Source organism: Talpa occidentalis, unplaced genomic scaffold (genome assembly GCF_014898055.3).
Source record: "Talpa occidentalis isolate TD23 unplaced genomic scaffold, MPIMG_talOcc4v2.1 talOcc4.10, whole genome shotgun sequence".
Taxonomy (NCBI): domain Eukaryota; kingdom Metazoa; phylum Chordata; class Mammalia; order Eulipotyphla; family Talpidae; genus Talpa; species Talpa occidentalis.
In genome coordinates this window covers 41573105-41591575 of record NW_023600993.1, presented here as the reverse complement: position 1 = coordinate 41591575, position 18471 = coordinate 41573105, and the positions used below count along the sequence as shown (strand labels likewise).

Below are 18471 nucleotides of genomic sequence, written 5' to 3'. Positions count from 1 at the left end.
TTCATCATTGATTCAAACACTGACAGCGCACCTAGTGGGCACCAGGACCCCACACTCGGGAGACAGACCAGAGAACAGTGAACAGGTAGGTCTCAGGCCTGCCCTGGCAATGCACAGCCCAGCAGGAGAGAAGCAAGTCACCAGCGATGACAGGGCAGGTGCTGGGTGCCCTGACAAGAGAAGCACAGAGGACAGTAAGCACAGAAGTGGGTGGGGCAGGAGCACAAAGTAAGAGCAGTTGAGGGAGCCCCCAGATGCCCACACTGGGGTCTGAAGAATGGTTAACTGGTCAGGCAGATGGAAAAGGTTTACAAGAGACACAAGAGGATTTAGAAGGCCCAAAGGCATATCCCAGGAACTGAAAGAACCGCTTGACTTGCCAGCTCCCCTTCCCAAGTCTAGTGGGGTCTCCCAATTCCTGGTTCTCGGTTGGGACTACCACAGAACTGGTTCAAGTGGGGTCTTGATGCCCCACACTCCCACCTACCTCTCCACTTGCCCTGCCACAGGAATCCCTCCCCAAAAAGCCCAATTATGGATCTGCCTCAGACTCTTTGATTGAGACAACATTCTTTTTGTTGTTGTTGTTTCTTCTTTCCTTTTCTCAATTGTTCAAAATAGAGCTGAGAGAAAAAGAAAAAGTAACCAAGAGGAAAAAGGAGACACAAAGACACAAAGAGAAAGTACTCAGGAAAAAGAATGAGGAAACCCCCAGCTGCCCTCCCAGACCTATCCCCTGTGCCCCATACTCTTCAGGTATGCACCTGGGCCTCTATTTCACTCCAAGGTGTTTAATGCCTTAGAAGAAGAAAGGGGGAGAAGTCAAGATGGCTGCCCTCGCCCCATCCTCAGGCCATGGAAGGCCAATCTCCTTTCCTGGACAAAGAGAAGGACATTTCCTTCATTCCCTTCCCTTCCTTCAAGCTTCTCCTTTTAGTGAAGGTTTCCCCACCCAAGACCATGCAAAAGATTTCACCTCAGAGGCCCTGAGGGGCCTCCGAAGATGTTCTCCCATTCAGGGATCTAAATGTCAAAGCACTTGGATCCTGTCAAAGTAGCGTTGGGAGTTTGGTACCCACTGATGTAGGGGTACAATGAGACAACAGACAGTGTGGAACAATCATCCCCCAAAAGATGCAGCGCCAGGGCCTCAAGCATGTGCTGTCATTAGCTCCTCTCAGCAGCCTGGCCATGAAAGGGTGGGGTCAGATCGCTGTGTTAATGCAAGTAGGGCTTCAGAATCCTCCCAAATGCACCAAAATCTTAGAGCTTGTAGAGACCTTGCACAGCACTGCCCAACTTTGGCCCATGCTGCAAGCCAAACGGAGGCCACCCTACAGAGTCACATTCCTCTCAGGCGATGATCTTTCTCATCTGTAAACTACGCACTTCCTGAAGATAAAAATAAGAATGCTTTTCAATAATTGAATTCTCTCAGAATCCTCACAAATCTGGCCACAAATACAACAGTGTCCCCATTTCACCAAGGTAAAAACTCAGACTCAGAGACGATGAGTTCACCGCTCAAAATCACACAGCCATCAAGTGCCAGAGCCGAGACATGAACCCAGATACATCTGACGCCACAGCCCACGTTCTCACTGACTTGTTTTTCAAGTGTCAGAATGAAACTGTGTCTTTCAAGCCAGAATAAACCTTCACCCTGCTGGGTAGAGTTACTAGCCGGTGGTGGCCCTCTGGGAGCAGCACTGAAGAGGGGCCTTAAAGTTCAGAAGAATTTAATTTCCACGGTGAAAGGGCTTGGAGGTGGGGTAGGAGAGGCCAAATCAAAAGCTGGCTTTTGAGAAGGCAGAAACCCAAAAGCCCAGCTCCCTCACTGGCCCAGGGATCTGCTTTCAGAACATTGTGTTTCCTGAAGTGACATGAACGAGGGGCTTTGTTTAAGTGAGAGATCAAATCTCAGGGCTGGGGTAGAAGGAAAGGGCAAGGAGCTGGAACTTTTCTTCTATCATCTAAATCTAAGAGGAGGCCAAAAACATCAGTGAGGGAAGTTGGGAGGCCTGGCTTGGTCCCTGGGTGACATCTTGCTCCCAGGGAAACTCAGAAGGGGACCTGTCATGTCCTGTGAAATATGTCACCTCCAGGATCTGTAGCACTCAGCCAGAAATCAGAAGGCGCCCCTACTCTGAGAGATCACCCAGAGGGGGTTTCCTTATCTACCTCAGCTCTTTGGAAAAACTTGGTGTCATTTTGGAGCATACAATGTGACAGAAGTTCACAGAGTCCTGCCATGACGCCCTGCAGGCCCCAAAGCAATCAGTGCCTGTGAAGGCCCCATGGTGACTCTGTGATCACAGCCGGGTCCTGGGAAGTGACATTAGTTTCCTGCGGTTGCCATAACCAATTAGCACGAACCTAGTGGCAGGAAACAACAGAAATTTATTTTCCCACAGTTCTGGAGGCCAGAAATCTGAAATCAAGGTGTCAGCAAGGCCATGTAAACCTGAAGGTTCCAAGGGTGACTCTATGCCTTTCTCTAAGCTTCTGGTGTTGCCAACAATCCATATCATCCCTTGGCTGTAATACATCACTCCATGGTCACATGCCTTCTTCCTGTCTGTCTGATTGTCTGTGTGTCTATGTGTCTTCTCTACTTATCAGGATACCAGGCATCTAAGCTCAGGGCCCACCCTAGTGACTTCATCTTAACTTGGGTCACATCCGCAAAGACCCTCTTTCCGAATAAGGCGACATTCACAGGTACCATATTCAAACATATGTCTTTGGAGACACAATTCACCCATCACTGTGACCCTTGCTCTGCTGGACCTGGACCCCTCCAGGCACCTGAAGTTAGACATCATGCCAGTGAAACCCCACGTCCTCTGCTGGCTGTTCTCCAGGAGCTTCGGTTCACTTTAGCTCCATTCATTGCAGTGGTTTCCCACACAGTAGAGACTGAATGAGCGACTTTGATTCAGAATCTGATCCTCTATTCTCCAGAGTGAAACCCTTGAAGAGCAATTACCAGGAAATCCACAGCCAACAGGCCCTCTGCGACCTCACTCCAGCCTTACCTATGACGCTTCCTCTCCCTCACTCTGCTCCAACCAGCCTGGACTCCCTGTGTTTCCCGACAGGCCAACCTCTTTCCCACCTCAGAGCCTTTGCCTCCGCTGCTCCCTCCACGTGGTGCACCCTTTCCTGCTTCTTCCCAGGACTGAGAGAAGAGGCCTTCCCTGACCCTTCCAGCTAAAGTATTGGGGACCATCTTGGTTCCCAGTCTTCATCACCAACTGAAATTATTCAGTTGGTTATTTGGTTATTTCCTTCACTGTTTCATGTCTGGCTTTCCCAGCCAGTGTGCCTGCTCCATGAGAACAGGGCCCTGTCACCACTCTGGATACTCAGTGCTTAGCACAGATCGATACATGACAGGCAAGAGAAAATGAATGAATGAATGATTGGCCAGGGAGCCATAAAGGGAATTCACCTCTACATTCTGCAAATATTTCCTGAGATTACATCCACTCTGAGCCAGACACTGCATCAGGCCTAGGATCTGAATGACCATAGACTTTCTCTCCTCTGAACCCTGCTATTCCAGAGCCAGGCCAGAATCAGCAGAAAGTTCCAATGGTGATTTTTACCCAGGTTTTCTCATCCAGGCTTAGCCAGGAGAACTTTGGAGAGAGGGAGAGATGTACCAGAATCACTTTGCTGATGTATCAGCAGGTAGTCCTCTGCCCCTGGCCCACTCTGCCCATAACCAGGCACTTCCTGGCTTCTGAGCTCTGGCTTATATGCCTGGGAGCCACAGGCTGAAGAACCATGGTGCGTGCAGTAGTTGAACCAGGAGGCTGTCTGGGCAGACATGACATGGAGACCAAGGATAGGCCATGAAATCTGAAGTTTCTAATCTTCTGCCTCTGGCCTGGCAAAGTCTCATCATCTCAGAGCAAGAATATGGCAGTCATGGGAGGCTGAGCTCCCTAGGAGTGCTGGATGGGGACAGTCTCCCCCAGCGAGCTGGGTCTCCTCCAAGCTTACCCCTTCACAGGGAGGTAATGGCCCTAGGGTACCCAATCTTAGGGAGGGGGTAGCTGGGAAGGCTTCCCAGAAGAGGTGCCATCTAAGAGTCCTAGAGGAATGAGCCAGGCCAAGAGAGGGGTGACTTTGCTTCTAGGGGAAGGTGGAAGGGTTTTAGGCTTTGCTGCCACCAGGGAATTGCAAGCAAGTTGGCCAGGGTGGAGGAGGCAGAGGCAGGGAAAGGTGAGAGCTACAGGAGAAAGGACAGGAAAGGCTGAGGTCTTGGGTTCTAGGGAACCACACCAAGGAGCTTGACATGGAAGGTCTGAGGTTAGCTGGTCAGAGTCAGTTCTAGTACAGCAATGGGAGCTGGTATGTCAAGTCATGCAAACCTCACTTTGACTCCTGGCTCCCCTATTCACTAGCTACCTCCTCAACCTCTCAGCCTCAGCTAAGAACCTACCAAACATAAGGCTTGGCACACAGTAAGAGCTCTATGAATAGCTACTATTTTTGTTATTATCTGGTCAAAGAGACAGTCAGGTCCTTCGGATTGCGGATGTGAGGAGTCGTGGCCAGAGGCATGGAGCTGCCAGCCATTGGTAGCGAGTGTCCTTCCAGAGAGGTGGTAATTGGAGCGCAGGAATGGAGGAGGGAGTGTAGGAAGGGGGAGAGCAATTGTTCCCTGTTCTCCACCAACCACCAAGATGAGAGTGGAGGGGCTCTCTGTCCATAGCAGCCCAACGGGGGGCAGCATTATCAGGGGCAAAGCAGCCAACTCCAAATGCCAAGGCCAGAGTTTTCTTGAGCTAAACCAGCCACAGTTCGGTCCCCTCACCCAAGTGGAAAGAGGTAAATTCAGTAAGTCCTCTTGGATTAACATCCGTGATAAGAGCAATTAACAGTGGGATTCGTTGAGTGCTGCTTGTGCCTGTGCTAGCATCTGTGTTACCTAATGTCATCCTCTCGGCAACGCTTTGGCTATTTGCACGTTACAGGTGACTCTGAGTGAGTACTCTGGGCTGGGAAGTGCTTGCCAGGGAACTGGAGAAACAGAAAGAGGATGTAAGAGTGTTTGGAGAACCCCCATAACACCCCAGGGTCTAGAGCAGTGCCTAATTAATATTTGTTGGCTAACTTTTGCTGACTATAACTGATGGTTTTGTTTGTGGAGCACAGTGATTGAACCAGTCATTTTTTTATATGTGCTTAGAAAGAAAAAAACTGGAAGGATATTCACCAAATGTTAATCCTGATTATCTTAATTGAGAAGGGGCTTTGGGGGAGGGGGCGTCTATAATGGCTATTTTTGTGTCCTTTTGGCACTTTTTATATTGTCTACAATGAGCAAGTACTAACTTTATGATCAAAAGAGAAAAAACTTTTCTGAGTTTAAGACTCATCTCCTTTTACAGAAGAAATTAAGGCCGGGGGGGATAAGCCATTCGCCCAAGGTCACACAGTAAGAGAGATGGCTGGGATGGACCCTTAGCTGCACCCCATCCCTACACCCCTGGGAACTCGAGGCCTCAGGCCATTTCCGGCTCCTTCATGGTCAGACCTGCTCACCCCTTTTCCCATGAGCAGGCCCTAGAAATGGCCTTGCTCACTCCTCCCAGTCCCCCAGCTTCTGAGAGCATCTCCTGAGAGCTATGGATCCCTGCAGATTTCAAGAAGGTGACCAGTGGAAAGAGATCCACATAAACCACCCCGCCCATTCCAGTTCCACAGACTCACTGCTTATTCATAAATAAAAGAATGCCCTGGCTATTTTGGGCACCTGTAATTTTCTACTTGAATAACCAAGGAAGTGGCTGCCTGCCCGCTTCTCTGCCCTGCTCACGGCGCCAGAATGGGGGAAATGTGATCTCCCCTGGCGTAATGGGATCTGGGGCTGATTTCCTTGCCTTTGTCCCGTTCCAGAAAGCCCAGGTGTCCCACATGGTACCTCTAAGACAGGGAGGGAGAATCCCAGCCAGGTTTGGACGGTGTGGACTAGCTGGTTCCTTCCAGGTACAAGAGGCAAATCCCAGCTCAGGCACTTAACAGTTGTGGGGTTTCAGGTAAGTGACTCAACTCTTTGACCCCCAGTCTCTTCCTCTGTGAAATGGGGATAATTAGACCATCTTGCAAGTTTAGTAGAGGTGAAGGGCCTGGTTCTTATGGTAGTTATTATTGCTATCCCAGGTACGAGGAAAGGGCTTTTCTGGAAGGTTCCCTGATATAAGATTCTCAGGCTATCCTCTGGCTTTGCTGCTGAATAGCTCTATCCCCTCAGACAAGTCAATTCTCTCCTTAATTACTTTAAGCAAGATTACTTTTTCTATTTATCAAAGTGATCATGATAAATACTAGAAATTTAGAAAGTAAATGAAGAAAATTAAAAATTACAGTAAGACATAACTGCTCTGATTTATTGAGCACACACTGTTCCAGGTCCTACACTAGGTGCTTTCCATTCATTAGCTCTAATTCTTCCAGTTTACACCTCATTTATAAATGAGAAAGCTGGGCTCCAGAGGGGTGAGGTCACTCATGCAAGGTCACAACTGGTATGTGGGACAGAAATTTAACCCAGTTCTCCAAAGCCCATTGTACCAGCTTTCTATTGTTGCAATAACAAAGTATCACAAACAACACACATTAATAACAGTTTTCATGGGCAGGAGTCCAGGCCAAGCTCAGGTGTGCCATCAGCTCGGAGGTTCTCAGGCTACAAACAAGGGATTAGTTGGGCTGTACTCTCCCCTGGAGGCTCAACTGGGGAAGCATCTGCTTCTGAGCTCATTCAAGTTGTTGGCAGTATTTCCACTGTTGTAACACAGAGGGCCCAGATGTTTGCTGGTGATTCGCTGGAGGCTGTCCTCAGGTCCCAGGGGCCACCCCATAGTTCTGCCACGTGGACTTTTCAGCATGCTCACTTCATCCAGTAAGCAAGGAGAGTCTCTTGTTAGTGCGTACTAGCAAGATGGAGTCACACAAACACATCCACAATTATACATTAAAACATATATTATCATACTTATAAGAGTGACATGCCAGTGGTTTGCCATATTCTATCAGAAGCAAATTAGAAGCAAGTCATAGGTCCCCCCACACTCAGAGGTGTAAACCGAGGCATGAACAACAGAAGACAGGGTGATTTCAGGGTGTTTCATTCTCCTTTCACCATGGCAGCTCCTCTTTTCCCCACTAGTTTCCTTACCCTCACCCACCAGGAGGAAACTCAGAAAAGCCTACAATCATCCATGTGAAGGGTGATGATGGCCAAGTCCAGGGGGCAATGGTAGAAACAAGAATAAATGTACATGGAGAGTGATGGGATACAGGAAAATGCATAAATCGGCTCAAAAAACACTGCTGTCTTGGTGAAGATGAAAATGAAATTTGTTTTGATTTTAGCTTTTCCACTGAAAGCAAAGATAGTACAGGGATAAAACATGGACTCTGAAACTTGCTTTGGCTCCAACACTTTGTCATTTGGGTAGATTACTGCAACCCTCTAACCTTGGTTTCTTCACTTGTCAAGTAAGGATATTAATCCCTTTTTCTCGGGGTTCTTGTGAGTATACCAGGATAATATATAGAGTGTCCAACTATTAGCTAGATTTCTACTTTTGGCCATGATGGAGAACCTAATACAGATCAGCCCTCATACTAAAACAACCTAACACTTGACAAAATAAGAAGCAACTGTTTTGAGGCAGTTGTGAGCAAGCAGTGGACAATAGTACTGTGATCCTGAGGGCAGGGAAACTCACAAACTCACCAGGCACTCATCCTGGGACAATTTCTTAAGCAGGGCACAAGGCCTTGGAGCCCAAACAGACCATAACAGTCCCTCCGAGCCCAGGAGGCAGAGATCAGAGTTTGGGACAACGGAGACAAAAAGGGAACTGCAGGACGCGACCTTGGAGAGGGACCCAGAAGTCTCTCTGTAGATCCCCCAGGACCCACAAATCTTTGCCCAAGTGCAGGGCTATGTATGCACAGGGTGAGATTATCCAAGGTTTACTAGAGAGCAGCTATTAGAGGGTTGAGAGCAAACTGAGGTTCTACAAATCAAGCAATGCTGTGGAGCACTGGAGAAACCTTCTCCCCAGACACAGAGCTGACACCAGAAAGGATGTGTCTTAGGAGTGAGGACCATGTCCTAGTGCAAGGGCTGCTCCAGACCTGCCCTAACAAGGCCTAAAGTCAAATCCTTCTAGGTGCTCAGAGGAGGAAGTTTGGAGTTATTAAGCAGTAATAAAGTTAGGGAGACTTGGGGAATTGCTTGGCCTTTGCATACATTCTCCATAACAAAATTCCATGGAATTTTCAGAGGAACCAGCAAGTAATTGTACTGCCTGCTAAAATAAAATTCTTCAGAAGATTACAGAATCCAAAGTCTATACAACATATCTCATATACACACATCTAGCATAGGCTCATAATTTGCTACATATGCAAAGAAAAGGGAAAATGTCATCCTTAGTCAAGGGAAAAAACAGTAAAAACTGACCTCAAAAGGATCCAGAGGTGAGATTTAGCAGAATAAGAGCCTAAAACACCTACTCCAATGTTTGTGATCTAGCAGTTTCTGAGTAAATGCCATCTGCCCTTTGCCATTTGAGTAACAATCAATTATCCTCTCCCCACACACACGTACGTACAGAGGCTTTGAAACCCAAGGATTAATAAAGGGAAATGATCCCAGTGCTCACATACTGAGGTCCTGATCTCTCACCATATGGGGTTTGAAGAGTGGGGTGAGGTAGGTGGAGTTGCCTGGTGCAGGAATGATAGACTAACCCTAACTCTGCCACTAACTCAATGTGTGATCCCTCAGCTCCTTGTGCCTCGTTTTCTTCATTTATGTAATGGGGAGGGCAGTCAGACCATCTCAAAGGACCTTTCTTTCCAGGATTCTGAGTTCGTCTGGCACAGGAACTGTTTTTCAGCCAAGAAACACTCTGAGCTGGGGCCTGGAATAACCAGTTGGAGAAGGAATTAGATCTACTTCTAATTCTTTGGGGGAAACACACTCAGGGAAGTCTCTATTCCAGATATAATAACATGGGGCTGTGGGTAGAGACTGAGCTCATTTTCCAAGGGGACATTTCTTAAGAAATATCTCCTAGCAACCAGCTTCACCAACACCACAACCTTCAGGGACTTTTGCAGAAACACAAAGGCTTTTTGTGACTCCCTTCTTCACAACCCCGGGATAGAGGGGGCACTTGGTGGCATAGAGGACATTGGAAGAGTATCCACCCGTGGCCTTGACTTCCTTACCCTCTGAAAAATTACCAGCAGACTAGCTTTAGGGCTTGGAGCATGGGCTTCAGACCTGACTTCAAAACCTATTGCATCTCTTACTTGCTGGATAACCTAACTTAACTTAGGTTAAGTTACTTAACCTCTCTGAACCAGTTTCCTCATCTGTGCAATGTAGAAGGATATTAATATGTAGGATATTTGTGCTCTACCCAGATGCCCTGCACTGGTCCAGCATGCCCACTCCCCCAGTTGCTGTGAACATGGCTGCTAACAGTTATACTCTTTCCAAAACAATTGCCCTTGGCTGACAAGAGATATCTCATCCAGAGATATATATAGGTGGTTGACCCCAGCTCCCTGCTCATCCCTTTCCATTGTCCTATAACCAATAACCAATCGATATGAATAAAAGCCCAGTCTCCTTGCCTCAAAGTAAGACAATGTTGTGGGGTCATTCATACTCCAGAACTGCCCAGAAGGTCAGGCCAATGCTAAGCTTTACCTGAACCCATATCCCTGCTTAGTCCTTCTTCTCCTGCCCCACCCCACTTTCTTCCCTTATTTCTTTACATATTCCCCATGAGAGTGTTCCCTCCATAAATCACTTGCACAAAAGTCCTCATTTCCTAGGAAATAAGAGGGAAAAACCCTATTAGACTTTTATGAGGATTCACTGAAAGAACACATATGAAGGACCAGCATTTGCCTGGCACACAGTGTGAGCTCAGTAAATGGGCAGGTCTAGCTCAAGGGGGCTTCTGATGTGGACAAGAACTCGGGATAATCTTGGTGTGGGAATGACAGCATCAAGACCAGCTAATACAGTTGAGACAGTTACCAGCTTTTCTTGTTTCCTAAATTAATACTATATTTTTCTTTTTACAAAAGCAATGCAAGTCATTGCCAAAAAAAATCCTCAGGAATTGCAGAGAATTATAAAAAATGAGTAAAATCCCTACCACTTGAATATAATCCTTGAGGATTTCTTGATTTATATCCTTCCAAACATTCTCCACATACATTAGTACCATATACACATACATAAACACACATACACATATTTGCACATGAATATCTTGTTACATAATAGACATATTTTATATTTAGTGCACATAAAACACTGACTATATCATAATCTATAATATGTAACAATATACAAAATCAATATTATAAAAAATGGAATCAGTACATGTTCTATAACTTTTTTCACTTGATTTTCCTATGTAGATAGTGAGCATCTTCCCTGTTTCCAAACACAGCATTATTTTAGCCATAAATTGTTATATTTTACTGAGATAACAGCTCACTTAACCAATCCTCTCTCTCTGGATACTGCTCTTATTGCCAACATTTTTATATTTTGAACAATACCTGTTAATGCACATCTATGAGCATGTGCCTTTGTGAACATGTTTATTTCCTTTTAAAAGCTCCTAGAAATGAATGAGCAAGCACATGGGAATGCACCTATTTCCCTGCCGGATGACCCTGCTAGCAACACTCCCTCCTGGAGTGCACTAGAGTGTCCGTTTCCCCACACCTGATAGCAACACTCTCCACTACTAAATATCATTTTGTTTTTATTTTTGCCAATCTGATAGATTAAAAAAAATACTTCATTGTTGCTTGAGTGTGTATGTCTTTGGTTTCTGGGGAGACGGGGCATCTTTTCTTACGTTTGCAATATGCTTGGGTTTCACCGGCTGAAAACTACCATTGTCCAGTCCTTGGCAAGACCCTTTTGGGTGTCCTCTCTCCCTTCCCGACCCTTGAGCCACGGGCCCAGTAGCTCCCCAGGAGTGTTATTGCATAAGCTCTCAAAGCTCTGCTTCTTAGAGGGATTGGCCTCCCAGGAAGGCAGAGCTTTTGCCCTTAGACCCCAGCAGCCAGCCAGCACTGGGATTAGTGGGGATCCAGTTCCTTATAACCTCCAGGTGCCTCCTTGCTAAGTCCCCTCACCTGGCCCCATCCACATCCCTACACCATGGAGACTTTTAGAAATCAGATCTGCTTAAAGAAAGTAAATCTGTTTTCTCCAAAATTCCAAACCCACCTGGCAAATATATTGCAGGAATGATTATTAGCATGACTTGAGCAGTCTCTTCAGAAGTATCTACTAGAACATTCATTTGAAGTCCAGCATTCCTGAGAGGTTTAAAATAAATTGTATATACCAAGATCTCTCACAGTTTGGTTTTTTTTTTTAAAGATTTATTTATTTATACAAGCACTGGGTAAAGTCAGAAGCACAGGAGGGTGAGAGAATTCACCAGAGCCAGAGCGGGGAGCAGAACAGGCAGACGGACGAAGTACACTGCTAAGGGGAGCAGCGGGCGGCAGGAGAGGTCTGCGCACCATGTGGGACTCTCGCCGGCAGCCAGGGATGGAAACGGCGCTGCAGAGGCTGCGGGCAGCTTCGCAGCCCAGTGCTCAACCGCTGCACCAGGAGAGGCCCAGATCTCTCACAGTTAAAAAAAAAAACAAAACAAAACAAAAACAACCCAACTATTGATCCAGAGATCCCACTAGTAAGAATTTTCTACCCGGCTAGGTGCCCTTTCCAATCGACCGAAAGACATTATATATAAGCTGCTCATTAAATATCGCTCACAACAGCAAAATAAATGGTAACAACCTTAAGGTCCATCAGCAAAATAAGTAATGAAATGACCTTTGCCAGGAAACCTCGAGCAAAGAGTAAAATAATGCAATGGCTCTGAATATGCTCTCTCGGAAAGGTGCCCTTCAGATATCATAAAGCAACAAAACCAAGTTATAGTGCCCATAGCATGCTTCCTTTTGCACTTTTCAAAAGGATAGATCAGAATTGTTCAAATGTTTACAGGAGCAGAGATAATTCATAGGTGGGCGCATAGAAAACTGTTCACAAAAGTTTCATCTGGGGCCTCCCCTTGTGGCGCAGGTGGTTGAGCGCTGCGCTGTGAAATTGTCCACAGCCTCTGCAGCGACGGTTCTATCCCCGCCGGCCGGCGAGGGTCCCACATGGTGCGGCAGACCTCTCCTGTCTCGCCTGCTGCTCCCCTCAGCAGTGTACTTCGTCAGTCTGCCTGCTCTGCTCTCCCCTCTGGCTCTGGTGAATCCTCACACCCTCCCGCGCATCTAGCCTGTACCCCGGTTCCTGTATAAATAAATAAATCTTTAAAAAAGTTTCATCTGGATGGAGATTTGGGATTAAAGAATTTGGAGATTTCTAAGTCACACTATATACCCATCTGTATCATTTACATTATTACTGTGCATATGCATAAGGTTTTATAATGAAAAACCTTAAGTTTAAAAGTCTATGATCAGGGGCCTCCGTGGTGGTGCAAGGGGTTAAAGCACAACCTATGAAGCTAACCTCAGCCACTGCAGCACAAGTTCGATCCCTGGCCAGGGAGAAACCCACCGTGTGGCAGACCTCTCCTGACTCACCCACTGCTCCCCTCAGCAGTGTATTTCAATCTGCCTTTTCTGTTCCCCACTCTGTCTCTGGTGAATCCTCTCACCCCCCCTCACCTCTGGCCTGTACCTCAGTTCTTGTATGCATAAATAAACCTTTAAAAAAAAGTTTATGATCAATAATAACTAATAATGTGACTTAATTTATGAACGCCAATTATGTGCCAGGCTCTGTGCATTCTCTCATTTAATCTTAAAACCAGCCCTATTTTGATATATGAGGAAACTGAGAATTAGCTTAAGAGGCTGGTTAAAGGTGCATCTCTTTACAAAGTCCTGGTTCTGGTACTTGAAACAAGACCTACCTGAATGTAGATTTTGCCAGGACCCCTACCAGTGGGCCCTCCCAGTGGACTGGATTGTTATCCACCTGGGTCAGCTGCTCTGACCTCTATGTCTGTGCTCTGTGGGTTCTTGCTTCTCCTGAAATGACTCCTTTAGAGTCCCACTGTCCAACACTTATATAAATTAAAATTCAATAAGACTACAATTGTGGTTCCTCAGTAGCACTAGCTGCATTTCAAGTGCTAAATGGTGTTATGCGATGAGTGGCTACCATCCTGTCAACCCAAATATTAAATTCTTTCATCACTGCAGAACATCGTAGTGGATAGTACTGTGTTATCACAGCTTTAGAATCAGGCAGACCTGAGCTCAGACCCTGCTCCACCACTTACTACTTTGAGCAAATTTAATTTCTCTGGGCCTCTGTGTTCTCATCTGTAAAATGTGAGATCATGCTTGTTGCATAGTTAGCCCAATGCCTGTTTCACAAGCAACTTAAAGCAGGCTAATAGGACCCTATAGCCAGAAGACTCTTCCACCTTGCACAGGTCACCTCACTGCCCTAAGCCCCCGCCTCCTTCTCTATAAAATGAGGTGAATGGCACCCAATCTGAAAGGTTGCTGTGAGCACCTGTGAGTGCTCAAGGAAGATCAAGTCCCTGTTCCTATTTTTAAAAGAACCAAAAGGAAGTGTAACAGCAAAAGAGGGTTCAACCTCCAAAATAAAATAATCATGAAATGCTGTTTTGTGACCATCATATTGGGGTGGAGGGTGAGAATAGTTTGAACTTTTTATTGAATAATATACACATAGAATAGTGTACCTGTCACTCAATGAATTTTGAGAAACTGAAAACATCTGCATACCACTATGCAGAACAAGAAACAATATCAATAGCACCCCAAAGTCTCCCTCTTATCCCTTACCATCTTCTATTATCACCCACAAAGGGAACCACTATCCTGACTTCTAATACCATAGATTTGTTTTTGGTAGATAAACTTAAAAGATTTCATTACATCCATTTGGTGAGGATCTAGATAATCCAGTTAGAGCAGACCCCCATGGTGGCATGTGAAATGATAGTTATCCTGAAGGCTAATGTGGCAGCATTTGATAAGATCTTAAATATCTGTAGGCTTGGCCCAGCACTATATGCAATTGGATTGTTGCGAGTGTTAAAGCAGCAAAGGATGTATGTATTACTTATGTGAACAATTTTGCAAGCTTTTAAGGAGGATTAAACAGTACTCCCACACAAGCCCAGGTGGAGAGAGGCAGGCTGCCCCTCGGCCTCCTGGTTGGGGGGGTTGTCTCCTCCCCAATGCCTAAGCTTGGGCTCCAGGAGCACAGTGTCCTGGGTCTAAGGCATAAGAGGCTGAAATGAATGGCGCAGTAAGAAGACACTGGAGACAGGAATCAGGAAACTTTCCTTTAACTGAAGTCAACGCCCTCGTCACCTCACCACAGCAATGGCAGAACCCAACACCAGTACAGGGCTGCAAATGGAGCTGCTCCTCCGCCACTCACGACTGCTCCATTGCACGGTCCTCTGCCACGGTCCATCCTCTGATGCTGCCCTTACATGCTCAGTCGCTCAGCTCAGGTGTGCCCACACCACACTCAAAGTTTCCACCACGCATGCATGCCTCAAGCCCACGATCCCAAGTGCCTCCTGCATTTAAGGCCACAGGTGATAGCCACAGAGGCCAATCCACAAAATCCTGACCCTCTTCATTTACCCTATAATCCACCCCTTCAGGTTTTTTTTCTGTATGATCTACACACAAGTTTCCCTTGGCAAATGTGGAACACTGCAGCCATGACCCACAAAAGTAAACAGAATGCAACTGAATACAGCAACACAACAGAATACAACTAAGCCCAGGCAGGGCACCAACCTAGGGGCAGAAAAGACAAGACAGTTATTGGCACCAGCAGATGATACATCAAGTTTTCTACTAAAGGCACTACTTATATGAGGGAGATCCACTATTCACTCACGGCATCTGCCGTCACACCAGCCTTCCTGGCCTTCTCTGGCTGGGTCTCAGCCACAAACCACATACACCACACCGCCCCAGGATGCGCTTACTCTGAGACTGGCGACACACTATACTCTTTTGGGGGTAATCACCCAATCTCCAGGGGTACTCACTGCTGTCCCCAACACTCGGCTTTCATAGCCACCAATGTGACACGCAGACCCCAGTACTATAGCCAACCCTTTGCACACGCACATGGGTTGGGGCCCATGGATACAAGCTCCACACGTGGCCTCCTTGGTCTTCTCTTCGGCTGTGGTCCCCACCACAAACCATGTTCCCCACCTATCCCCCAAGGATAGGTTCCTCAGCACCTCACCCTTATTCAAAAGTCAACAGGGCACAGGTGATTTCAAGATACAATGTCTTCTGTAACATCCTTTCAGCTGCATAATAACCACCCAGGGCTTCCTGACCTTGGTACCAGCTTTTGCCTTTTTCAAGTTGGCTTTTTTGATACATCTCCTCTGCCTGGCTGCAGAGAACTTCACACAAGGCTGCTTTAGGCCACCCCTTGATTTTCATCTCCTGAGGTATACAAAAGATCCCATCCACCCCCAGGGTCCCATAGATATAACATTAACCTGCCAAAGTTCCCTGCCTTCTGGTGGAATTATAAGTCCATCAGTTTTATCCTTGCATCAGCACAGGGCGAGCTCCAAATGACGAGTCGTGGTCCTCTTATATCCCTGACGAGTCTGCTGTGTGAGGGGTCATGGGCTGGTCCTCACAGGCCATTCTCAAATCCGCTCGAGGTTTTGTCCTGCATCTCCCAGACCTTGTCCACTCCAGTGCTCCTGCAGCCTCTTTAGCGCTTCTCAGAGCTCCTGGACTTTAGTCACCACCTGTGCTGCCATGGCGCCTCCAGCGTTGTCCTTGACTCCATTTGCAGAGCTGTGTGGGAACACTCAACCTGCAGCCCTGCCTCCGAGCAGGCACCATGTCTGTCCAATGCCTTCCCCACCATGTGCAGTCCTCTCCACTTGCAGCGGGGACTCGGGAGACACCCACAGAGAGGAGGCCGGCCACCCAGCACTATAAGCTCGCGCCCACCACCTCTCAGTCCCTCCCAAGGTTTTCAGAGGACTCCATACCTGTCTGCGTTGAATCCTGCCGACCAACGCCAATTGCAGTGCAGGCAGGCAGTAGGGCAGAGCAGGTAAAGGAGAGTCCAGGAGCTCTTTGTGGCGCTTTCAAGCTTTTAATGATCTTTCTACATCATTTGTAGTAAGGTAACCAGGTGCAGGACAGGCAGGGGAGCCTCCTAGCTAGCCACCCATGAATCTTTACTCTCATGGGGCTCTCTGGTGTTCTCTGCCGCTCTCCACCCACTCCACCTCACGATCCTGTACTGCACACCGTCCTGTGATGCCGCCTTTATAAGCTCAGTCTCTCGGCTCAGGTGTGCCCACTTACGCATGCGCACACCATACTCCAGGTGTCCACCATCAGGCATGCGTACCCTGAGCCCATACTCCCAAGCACTTCCTGCATTCAAGGCCGCAGGTGATAGCCACAGAGGCCAACGGCACAAAAGCCTGAGCATCTTCATTTCACTACAATATTCCACCTTTAAGAAATAGCCTGGCAAGGAGGCTGGCCCAGCTGGCTCCATAGAGAAGGGTGCCTTAATCTCTCTAAGAGAAGGGTCTCTTAATCTCACTTGCCTCTTCTGTAAAATGGAATGAAGGCTGTTGCAACCCTCACCCCCACACCACACACACACACACACACAAACACCTAATTTGTAAATGTGGGTAAACCTGCAGGCCCTCAAGTCAGACATCCCCCTGCAGACAGGTCAGATGGTGTTTATTCTGGAAGAAAGTGGGTATTGAATGAGAATGTCTGCAAGGGGGGATGCTGGCAAGACTGCAACTTGCCAGCAGTGCATGCTAACTTGCTGGAGGCCTCAATTTCTTTTCTTGTTTTTAAAATAGGAACTCCACTCTTCCTTCTTCTCAAAGGACCTTTATGGGGTTTAAATGAGACCATAAGGATTGTGCATCAAAGTCACCTCAAAGTGTCAAAACAATACCGCTGTTGTGAGACATCAAAAGCACACACACACACACATTGATACAATCACAGTTGACTGCTCTTACTATAACTAAACATTGTGACCCAGAAATTCCACTGCAGGTATTTGTCTAACAGAAATGAGATGTGTGTTTACCCAGAAATTCACTGACGAGTGTTCATGGCAGCTGACTAGTGACAGACATCCCAAACTAGAAACCACACAAATGTCCATCTTCGGGGGAGTGGACAACCTCACGGTGACAAAGCCACAAGGTAGAATGCTACTTACCAATAAAGAAACAAACCGTGGACACAGGCAACAGCACTGGTGAATCTCAAATATTCTGTTGAGTAAAAGAAGTCGAAAGAAAAAGAGTCAATTTTATGATTCCACTTACATAAAGTTCTAAAACAAGAGAAACAAGTTTATGGTGATAGAGGTCAGATGGTGTTTATTCTGGAAGAAAGTGGGTATTGAATGAGAAGAAGTACATGGGAGACTGCAGGGGTGTAGGGAATGTTTCTAACTTGATCTTGGAGGTGGTGTCTTGTGGGTGAACCCAAATGTAACTTCACTGCGCTGCACATTTAAGATTAGTGCATTTTATAGATGTATGCTGTGCTTTAATTTTTAATATGTTTACAAAGCAAGGTTCCATAAGAGCTACCTGGTGCATGCATGCTGTGGGGGAGACTGAGGCTGCCATGTATTGGGCCCATGCTCTCCTCCATCCTTCTCAAGTAGAGGCATCAGCCTCCAGGAATAGGCTCATTGAAGGTCATCAAGGACCAACCCTAAGGCATTTTTCTCAACAATCAGGGTATGCAGGAAGGAGAAACAGGCGGCAGCCATAGGAAGGATGCAAATGTCTTTGGCATCAGTCAACATTGAGTGGTGTTCAGACATAGTCAGGTATATTGCACGATATACAATAGCATTTCCTCTGGAAATTGTGTGCGTTAACTTCCACTAACTAAAATTATAATGAAGCCAAGATCTTCCCATCTCTAAATGACTTGAACAAATGAAAACCGGCTGTATTTATTAGCTAGGTCCTTAGGAAAGACTATCCATTACCAGTAGTACGTCAGCAAAGACCCAGGCAGCTTTTCAAATCAGCTTTGCCTTCACAAGTGGCTGCATACAAATAGAGTGTTTTCTCACTCACCAAGTTCCTTGTCATTGAAGGAGAGAGGCCTCTGCCTTAGTCATCAGGGTTTTGCTGGACAAAGTTTGGCCTTATTTTCCAACAAATCTTTCATGCAAAAGGGAATTGGCAAGCATACAAGGGACAATTCTTTGAACTTCAGATCTGAGAGCTGCTCCTTATGAAATTCTGGCTTTGTGATGCTAATAATGTCGCCCTTGGGGCCCAGTCCCACCTCCCAGGTCTGTGTGGGGAG

The 18471-nt window shown here is 46.7% G+C and overlaps 2 protein-coding genes across 2 annotated transcripts in view; one reads left to right on the top strand and one right to left on the bottom strand.

The window, feature by feature from the left end:
• The window catches only part of KCTD6 (potassium channel tetramerization domain containing 6), a 134127-nt gene that overhangs the window by 18303 nt on the left and 97353 nt on the right, over positions 1-18471 (bottom strand). The window contains exon 6 of the transcript XR_008551791.1: positions 17357-17411. The gene's annotated coding sequence lies outside the window, so the exon portion shown is untranslated. The remainder of the gene's footprint in view (positions 1-17356; positions 17412-18471) is intronic.
• The window catches only part of FAM107A (family with sequence similarity 107 member A), a 46490-nt gene that overhangs the window by 5896 nt on the left and 22123 nt on the right, over positions 1-18471 (top strand). The window lies entirely within an intron of this gene.